A 16,328-nucleotide genomic window follows, 5' to 3' on the forward strand; every position below is an offset into this window, starting at 1 on the left:
GACTCGTATTCTGCCGAAGTCACCCGACAGACTTTGACCAAATGAGTCCAAATAATAAATCATGGATACTAGACAGATGGCCACGTCTACAGATGACTGACACAAGCCAATGACAGACGTGGCGGAGCCTTCGATATGAACCACCGGGGGCAAAGCAGAATCTAATGAGATGGAGGGAAATGGAAACCCTCCCGGGCGTACAATCGTGATTTCATTGACTTACATTTTACATCTGCTCAGATTCGACATCGCTTCATTGCTGGTCCACATCCACATAACGTCTTTTGTGTTGCAAGTTGGATGGTTTGTGCAAATACAGCACTTTCTGGTGCCGGCTTGTTCCACGGCATGATTCACTGTGAGGGTGGAGTGTTCGGACTTCTGTCTCGCAATCTGTAATAAGACAAAACAAAGACAGTCATAGCAGGTTCTACAGTTCTACAGTGGTCTAAGGTGGTTTAAGGTGGTTTAAGGCTACAGTCACTGAAGGTTCTGTCTTCCCCACACATTTGACATCCGGTGAATGAGGATTCTCCTGTGCCAAACCCACCCGGCCGAGCCCACCCTGGCCCTGGCAACGACACAGTTGACAATTATTATCTACCTCACTGCCCTTGCTAACAAGCTGACAGGATGGCTAGCATCTGTCTGGCCGGGTAACACCATTTCTGTCTCCAAGAAGTTCAATGGCTACCAACCCCAACAGTTCACAGCAGACTTTTTTTTTGGTTTCAGTCATGGTAATAATCATTGAAGTTTATTTCAAACACTCATAAGTTAAGTTGTGTCTTAATTTGGGCCAATAATTCATAAAATGTTCTTATATTTTCATTTTTTGACTAACTTTGACCGTATTCAACCAGTAAACATTCATTCATTTTCTACTGCTTATCCTCATGAGGGTCACAGGGGGCAAGGGGGGGGGGGGGTGGAGCCTATCCCAGCTGTCTTCAAGCTAGAGGCGGGGTACACCCCGGACTGGTCGCCAGCCAATCCCAGACAAAAAACAACCATTCCCACTCACATTCATACCTATGGACAATTTGGAGATGCTAATTAACCTAGCATGTTTTTTTTGGAATGTGGGAGGAAGTACCCAGAGTACCCGTAGAAAACCCACGTATGCACGGGGAGAACATGCAAACTCCACACAGGGTCGATTGAACTCGGGTCTCCTAGCTGTGAGGTTTCCGTGCTAACCACTCAACTACCGTGCAGCCAACCAGTAAACAGCGATCATTTATTATTACTAATTATTAATTTATTAATGACGGTGAGACGTTCGAACTGTGATGTAGCGACGGACTACTGTATATCATACATCCAGATTTTCAACTTTTTTTGTTTCTTACGGATTTTTCCTGATTACGGAATACTGATCCGCATCGTGATTTTTGGCTAAACTGCCATAATTCTGCTTTCAAAGTACAAATACAGTCCACTTAGTCCACTTTGGCTCACACCACGAGCAAGCCCAAACTCTTGACAACTAAAGTGGAAGTGATGAACATTCAGGAGTTAAAAATACGCTTCACATCTGCGCACCGTACACGACTACCATCCGAGTACATCTGACATATTTTCCAAGTACATTTTAATTAGTCTGTTTAGAGGTTTTGGGATTGCGGCAAGGAGTGGATAATCCACTCCTGACCTATATTCATCTTTGGTGAGAAGCAGGAAGAGGGAATCGCATCGGGATGTTCAAAGGCAACGTCTCTGCCAAGTATGCGACATGCGTTACATTTTTTAAAAGTAGAACCCAAGCCAATGGGAATGACTCCATGGATCTTGTGGCGTCTTCCATGTTCAGCCATAAAAAGTCCGACTGGTCACACGGTTCCGCGTATGTTCAGGGAAAGATCTTTTGATCGCTTTTCTGATGGTTTAACACATGGAATCCTAAAATCTATACCGGGGGGACAAATTGATTAGAGGATTTGGACTTAATTTGAGTTTAAATTGTCCTTGTCCTTGATTGAAGGTTGATCAATTGATCGTTTGGGGAGCCCCCGAAGGCGGATTTACGCTTCAGGTGACATAATGTTTTTCACCCATGTGGTACAGTTCGGATGTGAGTTATCTATAATAGCGTGGAGTGTTTTTATTTTAATAAATTTAATTTTTAATCAGTGGAACTGGAATTGTTCTGTATCTTCGCACTGAAGCTATGGAGATGCGGTATTGGTTCAGTGGGTGGATGTCTTGTGCTATGTTATTGGCTATATCAGGGGTCAGCAACCTACGGCTCCAGAGCCGCATGTGGCTCTTCAGCCTCTTTGTTGTGGCTCCCTTTGCAATGCTCAAATATTTGTTTTAACACCCAAATGAGGAAAATATGCATCTTTGTAATTACTTTTGAAAAAAATGGGACTTTCTGTGAGACCGTATACTAGCAAGAGTACTTGATCAACTCCGCTTTTTCTCCTCTGAACTACTTTGATACCCCAAAATTCCCTCCAAATCTGGCAGTCAATCAAAATCTTGGGAGACTCGCAATTTGCTCTGGATGTGAGCATGTTGCTACACATTTCTTGCACGGGGAGAACATGCAAACTCCACACAGAGATAGCCGAGGGTGGGATTGAACTCGGGTCTCCTAGCTGTGAGGTCTGCGCGCTAATCACTCGACCACTATGCAGCCCCTATATTCTGCTGTTAAATTATGTTTCGCGGCTCCATTCTATTTTTCTTAAGTGAGCGAGGGGGTAAAATGGCTCTTTTGATAGTAAAGGTTGCCGACCCCTGGGCTATATGAATGATGGACCGGTTGTTCAGTTCTGTAAGGTCAGGGTTGGGGAACCCTGATGTATATATACAAAATACACTACCGCTCAAAAGTTTGGGATCACTTGAAAATGTCTTTGTTTTCCAAAGAAAAACACATTTTCATGCATTTCAAAAAAAAATTTCTATTTCACAATTTTTTTTCCCATTTTCATAAACAAATAAAAATCAATCCGATGGTTTTCAAAGAACTATCAACATTTTTGCATAGAGGCCTACTATCAACAACAAGTTCATCATTTCATAAGGCTAATAGATGATTAGAAAAGCCATCTAAAAAAATTGTAACTAAAACTAAAATCTCTTACCATGCTGTCAACTACTCCATTCAAAGAGTAGCACAAATTGGGTCTAACAAGGACATAAAAACGCTGCACAACTGAGAAATATCTGAGAGTGTGTAGTTCAAGACAAAGACAGGTCGTCACCTGGCAGCCGCACTAAATAAATAGTAGCCGTCAATCACCAGTGTCAGTATCAACAGTGAAGCGGCGACTTCAGGACTTCGGACTTCATGGCGGGATTTCCAAGAAAAAGACATTTTTTGGGAATTTTTTTGGACTAAAATTAGAGTTGGTGTTGCTTATTTGTTATGTACTTCTCTGAATAAAGTCATCTACGCTACGTATAAAAGGTGACGATGATCCTAGGTTCTGCCGTGTTTCTGTTCATGAATTTGCAGACTCCTTAATAAGCCTTCTTGCAGGCGGCCATCGACAGCGCCAAAACATCAAAGCTCGGAAGGGTGCCGCATTCTCCAAGTCAAAATGACCATTTTGTCTGAGCTTGGATGAGATCCTAGATGTTCTTGACATCCATGTCAATGAAATAGTCGGGCTCATTCACACCAACTAGCTCCTTCCTGGCTCAGCTCGCTTGCTCTCAACGACATCCAACACGTTGAAAAGCACACTAGTCTGCGAAAGAAGAGGATCAAGGGCAGGACGAGCTGAATAAGATGGCGCTGCCAGATTTCGGGATTTCCTTGATTGCAGACCTGCAAAATTGAATTGGCAAATACAGTAAACCTCGGATATATCGGATTCAATTGTTCCCACTGGTTTTGTCCGATATAAGCGAAATCCGTTATATGCGTATACCGGAAAATGTCCGTTTTACGCATATATGGGATTTATATCCGGTATATGCGTAAATGGGATTTTATCCGTTATAAAAAGGCACTTCCTTGACTATGTTTCCAATGTACCTGGACGCGCAGGCAACGCTGCAAACGCTGCAAATGACGTCGTATAGCGATAGCCTGTCACGATTCGGCGAATCGGAGCGCCACGATGCGGCCATCCGATATATGCCAGGGAAATTTCATGGAAATGCATTGGAACGGGACTGGAGATTTTGTCCGAAATAGGCGAAATCCGTTATAAAAAAATCCGATATATGCAATGAATTTTTATTGGAAATGCATTACAGAAAAATCGCTTCTTTTTTATCTGTCCGTTGTGAGCGAATTTCCGATATATCCGAGGTTTACTGTAATACTGGCATAATACTGCTGAGGTACAACAACATGCTAGGTTAGCATTAATAGGCGTGTTTAATGTCGTATCCTTAAGGGTCACGATGACGAATGTGCTCAACCAATGAAAGACCAGTTTCAAGTGGTGAAACCTTGGTTTTCATACGCCCAGATTTGCTTTTCAATGAAAATTATTGACAAAAATTAATAAACTGCGTGACTCCAAGATGTGTTCTTTTTATTGAGTATGGCTGCAAAAAAATATCCCACCAATGGCACAAAAATGCAATAGTAGGAAACATTATTGAATTCAATAAATGTGAAAATGACATTACATGTTCATTCGTGTCTGCACGGTGGTCGAGTGGTTAGCACACCCGAGTTCAATTCCACTCTCGGCTATCTCTGTGTGGAATTTGCATGTTCTCCCTGTGTAAGTGTGGGTTTTTTCCGGGTACTCCGGTTTCCTCCAACATTCCAAAAACATGCTAGGTTAATTAGACTCCAAATTGTCCATAGGTATGAATGTGAGTGTGAATGGTTGTTTGACTATATGTGCCCTGGGATTGGCTGGCCACCAGTCCAGGTGCCCGAAGACAGCTGGGATAGGCTCCAGCTGTTGGTAGAAAATGAATGAATGAATGTTCATTCATGTTTTTCATTGTTTCCTGCCATCAAAACTATAATTTCGGAATGAACTGAAGGTGCTGTCTACTTTGGTTATGTACTGCATGTGGGGGGGGGGTGATAACTTTCTTCATGCTTACATGTTTGTTGCTGGCTAATAATAGCACTTTAGCAATGCGTACGTGCATGCAATATGAACAAAAGCCACGAACGCAAACCATTTCTATTCAGCCAGAACTCGTTATTGACGCGTTAACTTTGACAGCCCTAATTCCATCATTTGTCGACTATGGAAAAAATCCAAGGAATCAGATTCAACTATCTAAGTCCACGGACTGTGACACCCACTTGTTACATGTCACTCTCATCTCTTCTTTTCTTCTGCTTGCTGACCCCAGCATCATCTTGAATATTCATAACTTATCTCTGATGAGCATGCTAAATGGGTGTCAAGATGATTTGGCCACATGACAGAAAAGTGGCTTGTCTTTGATAAGCGCCGACTTCAGCCCCCAAAAAGTAGGACAAGACGGACGCAGAGAAAAAGAGACGTTGACCTCGCAGGGTTTTTGGGGCGCACGCTTGAACCAATCAGATCTCGGGAGGAAAACCGTTGGAGGTAGGAGCGGGCAGCAATAGAGAGGTCAGTAGGGGGGCAGACCCCTGCGGTGGTCCCCGGGGGTGAAAGTCATTGTCACTGGGCTTTTAATGGGTCGCAAAATTCCTAAACTGACCAAAACCTGTGAACGATTGAGAAACGAAAGACATTTGTGATTCAAATGGGATCTCTAGGGGTTCCACCGGGAGGTATGCAGTTGGGAAGAATTCTCAGAGGAAACGTACAACATTCTCCTCTAGACTCAAGGATAAACCAAGCACTTTCCCCGAAAGTTCTGCAGAAGATAATAATAATACATAATACCCAAGTCTTTATTTATCACTCAGTTTGTATTATTTGCATACGCTACACACGTTAAGTTAATTTCTCTACGCAACAGGCCTTTAGAGTAGTTTTAGTTTAGTTTGTGTGACTAATGCAACAACTAATGCTTGTCTGTGTAGCATTATAGAGTGTGCATAAAGGGAGCAAAATTTTCCACCACTATCAGTGGGTCTATCAGAGTTTTGGTAGTCTTCTGAAGCACTTGGGAATGTGACCAACCACAGCGGAAAGCACGAAATCCAAAGAAATACAGTTGGAATAGGTGCAGATTCTGGAAGATCTCGAAAGATCTGGGCTGGTTGTTGTGTGAAACTGCTCAATAAGGAGTCCACAACTCAGTTTTGATTTTAAAAGAAATTATATATCTATATAAAACGTTATTCACTTTAAAAAATGGAGGCTAAGCAAAGTTTGGTTTGGATCCAAACTCATTTCAAGACCGGACGAAGGAAAAACTGGCAATACGGAGTTATTCCGATAAGTGGAAGAAAAACTCGGGGAAGTCGGTATCACGTGATGTTGATGTTTACGTTTTACTGGGCATGCCCCGTTGACTATTCTGTTGGATTACAGCAGGAGATTGGAATATTCCTTTCCATGTATACCGTTGTTTTCGGAAAGATTCCATTCGGAAAGAGAAAAACTCCTCATGTAAACGTGGCTAGTGGAATTTGATTGGCAAAACAATCTGCCGCCCCTTCCCCATTCCCAAGTCTCAGGCTCCTAATCGGAGCCTGTAAAACCATAACCCACAAACGTAAATGCCTCAGGCGACGCAGACTGATACTTTGGCTGGTCGTTGCTAATTAGCGAAATCGCTCGTTAGGTGTAGTCTCATCTCAGTTTATGGACCGTGGGGGGACCCCGTGGGAGGTTTTGAGGAGCGGCCCTACAGGGATTGTTGGAAACTTATTTGGTCCGACCGTCCCGTTCTGTCCCGTCTGGTCCCGTCCGGTCCCTGGAGGGTCTACAAAGACCACCAACCATCCTGTCCTCCGATCTGCTTCTGGCATCTAGCAGTCCACAGATATAAAACACTTGACGGAAGCCTGAGAGGAAATCCCAAACCTGCTGGCTAATCTTCACTAAATCTGCCCCCCATTTGGTTTTATCTGCCTTTGTTATCAGCGCCGGGTCCGGAGAATGGCAGGGGGTCACAAGGGTAAGACTTATTTTCCAGGCGTGGGGGGCAGACAAGGGGCCTCCCCTTACTCAACTCTTCAACCCTCCACGCCGCCCCCCCCACCCCAAACTCTGATATTTTTGGAAGTCTTTTTTCTTGATCCTGTCTTTTCTTCCATTTTCCTTTCCTCTAAAACACAAATAAATGTGTGATGGATGACTGAGCAGAGGCAACACCTCCCCCATCAATCTCCAGCCACTGGGCTTTGGGGAGAAGGGGGGGGGGGGGGGCAGGTCCCTTTACAGGCCTCCACAAGACCCGGCGGCGTGCCCCCCCATGTCTCTCACACGGCTACTGAATCCACGCCGACGCATGCGGTGTGATTAGCAGAACAATGTTCGAGTCCGGCGACTCCATATGCATACGACGGCATCGAAAACCACACTGTATAGAACGTCACATGACCTCCTGGACTTGAACGCACGAGTTCGTGTACAGCAGCGTCTTCATCGCTAAACGCCAAGAACAATGGAGCTGGAAAAACAAGACAATGCGTAGAAGTCGTTCAATTCCGAGACATTCTCTCTCTCTAAGTCGAAGAGCAGCGTGGAGCGGGATTGAATTCCAGCCGAGTGTCGTCACTGGGAGCAAAAGGGAAGGCAGGGAAGTGGTTTGAGAAGAAAAAAAGAAAATCCTGGTATAAGCGTCTGGATACGTTTGTGGGTGGCTTAGTGGGTGGTGTTCCCTACATTCTATCTCCTGTTGTGTGTTACGCTGCCTTTAGGGGCAGAGAAATCACGCTGGGAAACGTGGAACCTTACATTTAAACACACAGGACTCGTGTCACATTTATGGACGATCGGAAATCACAAAACTCTTTAAAACTGCATGTACCCAAAAATTACAAGATGGTCGTACTGGCGTCTTACGGCTTTAGTAATCTTTAACATTGTGTGACTGTTAGAAATAATAAAATATCATATGGGCTGCACGGTGGAGGAGTGGATAGCGCTCAGGCCTCGCAGCTAGGAGACCCGAGTTCGAGTCATGAATGGAACAACAAAATTAGGCAAATCCTGAATTATGTGGAATCAAACTATGGAATGGATTGAGTAAAAAAAAAAATTAAATATACAAAAAAATTAAAATTAAAATTAAAATTAAAATTAAAATTAAAATTAAAATTAAAATTAAAATTAAAATTAAAATTAAAATTAAAATTAATAAATCAATTAATAAATCAATTAATAAAAAAAATAAAAATAAAAATTAAATCAATAAATAAAGGGCTGCATGGTGGTCTAGTGGTTAGCGCGCAGACCTCACAACTAAGAGACCCGAGTTCAATCCCACTTTCGGCCATCTCTGTGTGGAGTTTGCATGTTCTCCCCGTGTATGCGTGGGTTTTCTCCGGGTATTCCGGTTTCCTCCCACATTCCAAAAACATGCTAGGTTAATTAGCCACTCCAAATTGTCCATAGGTATGAATGTGAGTGTGAATGGTTGTTTGTCTATATATGCCCTGTGATTGGCTCCCACCAGTCCGGGTTGAAAACAGCTGGTCTTAATTTGGTCTAATTTTCTTCTCATAATTATGACTTCATTCCCATAATATTTTGACTTTATATTTTGAACCAAATGTTCAAAAAAGTCTGGTAACCAGTCCAGGGTGGACCCCGCCTCTCGCCCCAAGACAGCTGGGATAGGCTCCAGCACCCCCAGCGCCCCTCATGAGGAAAAAGCGGTAGAAAATGAATGAAAAATAAAAATAAAAAAAAAAATAAAAATAAAAATAAAAATAAAAATAAAAATAAAAATAAAAATAAAAATAAAAATAAAAATAAAAATAAAAATAAAAATAAAAATAAAAATAAAAATAAAAATAAAAATAAAAATAAAAATAAAAATAAAAAATAAAAATAAAAAAATAAAAATAAATAAAAAATAAAAATAAAAATTATAAAAATAAAAACTCTCGGCCCCGTGTATGCGTGGGTTTTCTCCGGGTATTCCGGTTTCCTCCCACATTCCAAAAACATGCTAGGTTAATTAGCCACTCCAAATTGTCCATAGGTATGAATGTGAGTGTGAATGGTTGTTTGTCTATATATGCCCTGTGATTGGCTCCCACCAGTCCGGGTTGAAGACAGCTGGTCTTAATTTGGTCTAATTTTCTTCTCATAATTATGACTTCATTCCCATAATATTTTGACTTTATATTTTTATATTGTTCAAAAAAGTCTGGTGACCAGTCCAGGGTGGACCCCGCCTCTCGCCCCAAGACAGCTGGGATAGGCTCCAGCAACCCCCAGCGACCCTTGTGAGGATCCCAAAATCCCGGAACCAATAGTGTTGGACCTTATAGCTAATACATGCTAATAGCTAATACTTGTATTATATATACTATGATGTATTATAGCTAATACATCGTATAAAAGGACACTTAGTTAGTTAAATTAGTGTTGAGTGGCCTTGCCCAGAACTCTAAATTCGGTAGTTATTTACACTTTTTATTGTTCCAGAGAACAACTACTTTCAATATTGCGGTGATCCGATTCACATAACGCTAGTCCAAATTAAACTCTTGTTTACATTTTTGTGTGTCGGACAGACAATAACTTTGTCTAAAGTGATGCCAAACATTCAACAATATTTTTTGCCGCAACATGGCAACATAAATGTTTTTTTGTTTGTTAAAGTTATAGCTATATATGATATGTACTTGAAAGACTGGCATCAAACCCAAAATAAACTCCGGCCATAACATTAAAAAGTGTTTTTGACACACACACACATACATAAGCGCAGAGTAAAGCGAGGCTAACTAACAGCTGTGAACATTTTCCATGTGAAGACTAACATTCTTGTGTGCTTGTGGCCCTGCACACTCCAGCAGGCTTCCTCTCAGCTCCGTGTGGTATTTGTCCCGAGCTAAGATCCAGGGAGCGCGGCGGCGGCGGCGGCGGCGCGAGCTGCAAATTTTCCCAAGGATCCCATCCTCCCTCGCAGCAGAACAGATCCTACTCGCTCTGATCTCGCTCCGTCTGGACCGCCTCCTCACTGGGACATCGTTTTCATTAGGAATCTATTCCCGATAAGAGGATCTCCGATGACCGCCATTTATGGTCATGTTTGTTGGTTAAATACTCCATTCATTCATTCATTCATTTTCTACCGCTTTTCCTCACGAGGGTCGCGGGGGGTGCTGGAGCCTATCCCAGCTGTCTTCGGGCGTAAGGCAGGGTACACCCTGGACTGGTCGCCAGCCAATCACATATAGACAAACAACCATTCACACTCACATTCATACCTATGGACAATTTGGAGTGGCTAATTAACCTAGCATGTTTTTGGAATGTGGGAGGAAACCGGAGTACCCGGAGAAAACCCACGCATGCACGGGGAGAACATGCAAACTCCACACAGAGATGCCCGAGGGTGGAATTGAACCCTGGTCTCCTAGCTGTGAGGTCTGCGCGCTAACCCCTAGACCACCGTGCCGCCCTTAAATACTCCATATTATAGAATATTTCAATAATCTTGGGTCCTAATCTAGCCTTCAGTTTAAAGGTGATCCTCAGTGACAACATGGTGTTTCGTGTCTGTAGCTTTAATGCTAATGAGCTGACTTTGTTTGACGACAACAGAGTGTAAGGCTCCAAGAAGCGCTAAGCTAACTTTTCACAGTGCAATAGATTCCGTGTATCATACAACATACAACATACAACAACCCAGGGTGTGCAGTCAGGGCCTTCTCTGCTGGCCTAACCATCACCAGAATTCCTCATTCCTCAGAATTCATTCATTTTCAATCCCAGTGCACATATAGACAAACAACCATTCACACTCACATTCATACTTAAGGACAATTTAGAGATGCTAATTAACCTAGCATGTTTTTGGAGGAAACCGAAGTACTCGGAGAACATGCAAACTCCACACACAGAGATGGTCGAGGGTGGAATTGAACTCGGGTCTCCTAGCTGCGAGGTCTGCGGGCTAACCACTCCTCCACCGTGCAGCCCAATTCTTCATTATTTTGTTCTTTTGACTCTTACAGTATCTGGTGAAGCCCACTGAAGGCCCAAGTACCAAATGTGAGGGGCATCGTTCAGTGCGAGTCCCTGCGGCGTTCACAGTAGTACCCGAAGCATCCGACATTCCTGGTCGGGAAAACATGGCTGTGCCGGAGGCAAATGTGATTCCTTTTCCTCTTTCCCAAGCTCAAGGGAGTCATCCGGGGGGAACCGTTTTGGAGACGGACGTTTTGAAGATAGGCGTAACGACGGCCCTAAAGAGGATCCCGGGAAGAATCCTTCCAGGAGGCAGAGGAAGCTGGGAAAGTGCGTTAGACTCCACGGGGAATACTTTGAGGGGGAAAACATGGAGTTTGAAATACCGAGTATCTTGTCTGATTCCAGTCACATCTTATGGAAGTACATCTTGGTGGTGCTACCGGGTACCTGATGACCCCTTATAGCAGGGGTGGGCAAATATTTTGACTGGTGGGCCGCATTGAGTTAACAAAATTGTTCGGGGGGCCAGAACATATATTTAACACATACACATTCACACACACGCTATTTTATGCTTATAATTTTATTTGTCTAATTTTATTATTTGTCTAATTTTATCTGTAAAAGTGTTGTACTATTAGGTGTATGTTCTCATTTTTTCAGGAGCATTTTAAATATCAGACCACATCAAACTATGTCATTTAATTTAATTTATTTATTTTTACTAAATAAGAAATCCGACTTGCAAGTCATGTTGCCAGTTTGTATGTTAAAAGTTGAAATACTTAAAAAGCAACTGGCGGACCGGATTCAAACACTTGGTGGGCCGTATTTGGCCCCCGGGCTGTAGTTTGCCCACCCCTGTGCTAGAGCAATTAGTTTGGGTAAAGGTACTTTTACATAATTCTTATATAATTCAATAATTAGGGCTGTCAGTGGGAATTTCCTTTAATTTTTTTGGAAGTGTGATGAACGTCTGCACGTCCTGTTTGACCCTCGACCCACACCGTAGTTCAGGGGTGGGCAAATATTTTGACTGGTGGGCAGCATTGAGTTAACAAAATTTGTCGGGGGGGCCAGAACATATATTTAACACACACACACTATTTCATGCTTATAATTTTCCTTGAATTATTTGTCTAATTTTATCTGTAAAATGACATATTTTAAATATCAGACCACATCAAACTATGTCATTTAATTTAATTTAATTATTTTATATATTTTTTTTTACTAAATAAGACATCTGTCTTGCAAGTCATGTTGCCAGTTTGTATGTTAAAAGTTGAAATACTTAAAAAGCAACTGGCGGGCCGGATTCAAACGCTTGGTGGGCCGCATGTGGCCCCCGGGCCGTAGTTTGCCCACCCCTGCCTTATAGGCTGGTCATATTTGTCGTACTGATTTAAAACTTGGCTTTTCCAAAGTCCCTGTTGTATAATTCGTTTATCGACTTAAGTTTTTGTTAAAATTTTGCCTCCGTTCATTGTACTACACATAACAGTCTTCGATTATAGATAATCAACTACTGGATATGTCGATTATTCCAGCTATATGTGACAATTTGGATTTCAAACATACCCAAACTTAACCGTCATCACAATTACTCAGATATGCGGTCTGAAAAAAGTCTGAAAAGTATTTCCCTCCTCTTACGGTATCTAATCTAATCTATTCCGGTTCTAGGTATACTAGAACATTACGTTAATGTGGTTTAGACGCATGAACTGGTGTTGTTTTTACTTGAGATGACCAAGCATTCATTCATTCAGTTTCTGCTGCTTATCCTGTTCGGGGTCACGACTTTGGGAAAGAGGCGGGGTACATCATTCCGATATTACCAAGTATTATTTTGGAGAAGTACACGAGTACTCACTCTGCCGTGCAGATGTGCCGTTGAACTTTTGTTTTGTGTTTTGCTTGTTTCTCATAGTATTACTACTTGCAATAAAATAAAGGTATTTTTTCTTCAATATGTCAACGTTCTGCTGCTAAAACTACATTTGATTTCCTCAGAATATTAGAATTTTTTTCTGGTAAAATATAAACTTTTTCGTGTTAAATAAATTTCTTTTTTTTATTTATGTTGCAGTTTTTTTCCTCCAATGAGTGCAACTTCCTTCCTGCTAATTTTATTCTCATAATTTTTATCACAACTCAATCATTTTATCAAATCATTCCCATAATATTTTGACTTTATTCTCATTACATCAGAACTTTTTTTTTCAAACCAAAGTTTTAAAAAAAATTAAAATTTTTTTTTTTGTTTTATATTATGAATTAAAAAATAAAATTTTATTACTTTAATATTTCAACTTTATGCTCCTAAAATCACAGTATTTTTAAAATTTATATTACAACTTTTTCTCTTAACATTTACATTTTAGTCTTATTTTTGTTTTGTTGTTAAATTGTATATTTAGAATGTGTACAATAAAAAAAAAAACAGTTGTGGGCCGCAAATGGTCCTCGTGCCACACTTTGGACACCCCAAACTTATTCAATGACAAATTCATAATAATATGAAATATTATAACTATGATCTCATGGTAGGTCTTGCTGGACCATAAACCGATTCCACGCCTGCATGATGGAGTCGTGCACCCAATTAACCTTTAAAGACACCAAAAGTCCCACATCAACATTTCCTTCCTGTCATGTGCCAAAAAATGCTATTTTTAGCATGGCCATCATTACTGGCAACAATAAAAGCCATTGTCAGCATCAACACCTGACATCATCTCGCCCTGATACTTAAAATAGATGTTTGATGCCCTGATGCAGATGCACCTCTGCCAGAGGACATCATTAAGAGAATGGAGCTCCTGTTAGGGAAGGCGATGTTACATAACCCGTATCCCCCCCGCAACACACACACACACACACAGTTCCTTCCTTTGCACATGTTGCAGACAGCGACTGCCATGAGCTGACTAAAAAAAAGGGAGGGGGGCGCAGCGGGGGCGCAGAGGACCCTTTGGATGATCGACTCGAGGAGAACGAGCAGGCTTAGTACACAGAGTCTCCAGACAAAGAACGTTTGGTCTGCTCGCCCATCTCACCATAAAACTATGCGAACAAAGACAAATATTGCTCATAATGAAAGCAGCAAAAATATGTTTTCAATATTACATGAATTGCCTTACAGGAAGTACAATACACTACTAACAAAACAAGCTACATGCTCGGTTGCCATAGCAATGCTGTTGTCCAATCTTGTACACAAAGTGCATAACAAATGACAACATTACAAAAAGTTTCAATGCCGGCTTCTTTGTTTATATATGTTTACACTAGCAGCAGCTACACGTTATTCTGGGAGGGAATATCGTTGATTGTAGGACGATCACAGGATAAGTCATCAAACCTGGATTTAGGTTTAGGTTTCTACTGCTTAACAAGTCATATGATCTTCTGGAGTACTTTTCATAAAACAAAAAATTGATCAAATAGTCGGGAAGGGGGGTCATTTTAAACTCGTATTGGTACGTGTTTGTATATGCACCTTTTGAGTGATAAGTTGCTGTGTGATGAGTTTAGTGTTCTTTGTAAGATGACGCTCTTGAGTCAGACAAACTATATGAACTAGCTAAGCCCCTCTTAGCTTGGCGCTAGTAAATTATTATGATTATTATTATTTATCACGTTAGGGTGAAAAGTACAACAACCAAAGTATTGCTGAATTAAGTTTTTTTTTACCAGCATGACCGATAATATTGTTGGTTTTTGTACTAAACCTCCGTGAGTCAAATCCCTAATCCAATAAAAGTTCATTCAATTAAAGATAAAATTGGGAAAAAATGGTGTGAAAAATGAGAACTAATAATTTCACATGGTTATATATCAATTTATGGTATTATTTAGAATATATGACTTTTTAAACAAACCCAAACCCAGCAGTCCAGGCACAGTGAGGGGTAACTACCGCTAGCTACAGAGACAAATAGCCAACATGAAACTTGACCACGGTATGGCGTTCAACTTCTTCTTTTCAAAAACTTAAAAAATTTGGAAAAATGCAGAGTAATATAAAGAGAAATGATATTACTCTGCATTTTTGCAAATTTTTTAAGCTCAACTTCTTCTTTTCAAAAACTTAGAAAAATTGGAAAAATGCGGAGTAATATAAAGAAAATTATATTACTCTGCATTTTTCCAAATTTTTCAAGTTTTAATTTTTTTTATATAAAGAGAAATTATATTACTCTGCATTTTTCCAAATTTTTGAAGTTCAACTTCTTCTTTTCAAAAACTTGAAAAAATTGGAAAAATGCAGAGTAATATAAAGAGAAATGATATTACTCTGCATTTTTGCAAATTTTTTAAGTTCAACTTCTTCTTTTCAAAAGATTTAAAAAATTGGAAAAATGCAGAGTAATATAAAGAGAAATGATATTACTCTGCATTTTTGCAATTTTTTTAAGTTCAACTTCTTCTTTTCAAAAACTTGGAAAAATTGGAAAAATGCGGAGTAATGTAAAGAAAAATTATATTACTCTGCATTTTTCCAAATTTTTTGAGTTTAAATTTTTTTATATAAAGAAAAATTATATTACTCTGCATTTTTCCAAATTTTTTGAGTTCAACTTTTTCTTTTCAAAAACTTAAAAAAATTGGAAAAATGCGGAGTAATATAAAGAAAAATTATATTACTCTGCATTTTTGCAAATTTTTCAAGTTTTAATTTTTTTTATATAAAGAGAAATTATATTACTCAGCATTTTTTCAATTTTTTTTAAGTTTTAATTTTTTTTATATAAAGAGAAATTATATTACTCTGCATTTTTCCATTTTTTTAAAGATTTTGAAAAGAAGAAGTTGAACTTAAAAAAATTTGAAAAATGCAGAGTAATATAATTTCTCTTTATATTACTCTGCATTTTTCCAAATTTTTTCAGTTTTTGAAAAGAAGTTTAACGCCATAAGAATAGTAGAATACTAGAATAGTGACACTTAAGAAATAACACACAGCCTTTTCAATAATACTATTCATTTTAATAAAACCCTTTTACTAGTTCTCCACTGTTTCATTATGTGGGCCTTGGTGGAAAAAGTTTGGACACCCCTTCCACATGCAAAACCCTAATCAAGCGTCTCAATGACTAAATCACTAAGTTTTTTTCATAAATGTTATTTTAAAAAAATGGTCAGTTCCAGATTCCGACAAGCAAAGACTGATCCTCAATGGGCATCCCTGGAGGACCACCGGGATGCCACAGCACGTGTCCACGCATCGTCTATTGAGACTCTGGGAACTCATGGGAAAATATACTTCCGCCAGGCAATAATATCTTTCTTTTATTCCCCTCAAGTATCAACTACTGTTTAGTTGGGGTATTGATACGCTGCCTACCC

At 40.2% G+C, this 16,328-nt stretch overlaps 1 long non-coding RNA gene across 1 annotated transcript in view; it reads right to left on the bottom strand.

The window, feature by feature from the left end:
• LOC131138573 (uncharacterized) overlaps window positions 1–16,328 on the bottom strand; it is a 67,486-nt gene that overhangs the window by 4,454 nt on the left and 46,704 nt on the right. Inside the window, exon 2 of the long non-coding RNA XR_009132106.1 lies at window positions 224–393. This is a non-coding gene — a long non-coding RNA (uncharacterized LOC131138573). The remainder of the gene's footprint in view (window positions 1–223; window positions 394–16,328) is intronic.

The sequence above is a fragment of the Doryrhamphus excisus genome, chromosome 11 (genome assembly GCF_030265055.1).
Source record: "Doryrhamphus excisus isolate RoL2022-K1 chromosome 11, RoL_Dexc_1.0, whole genome shotgun sequence".
Lineage (NCBI taxonomy): Eukaryota > Metazoa > Chordata > Actinopteri > Syngnathiformes > Syngnathidae > Doryrhamphus > Doryrhamphus excisus.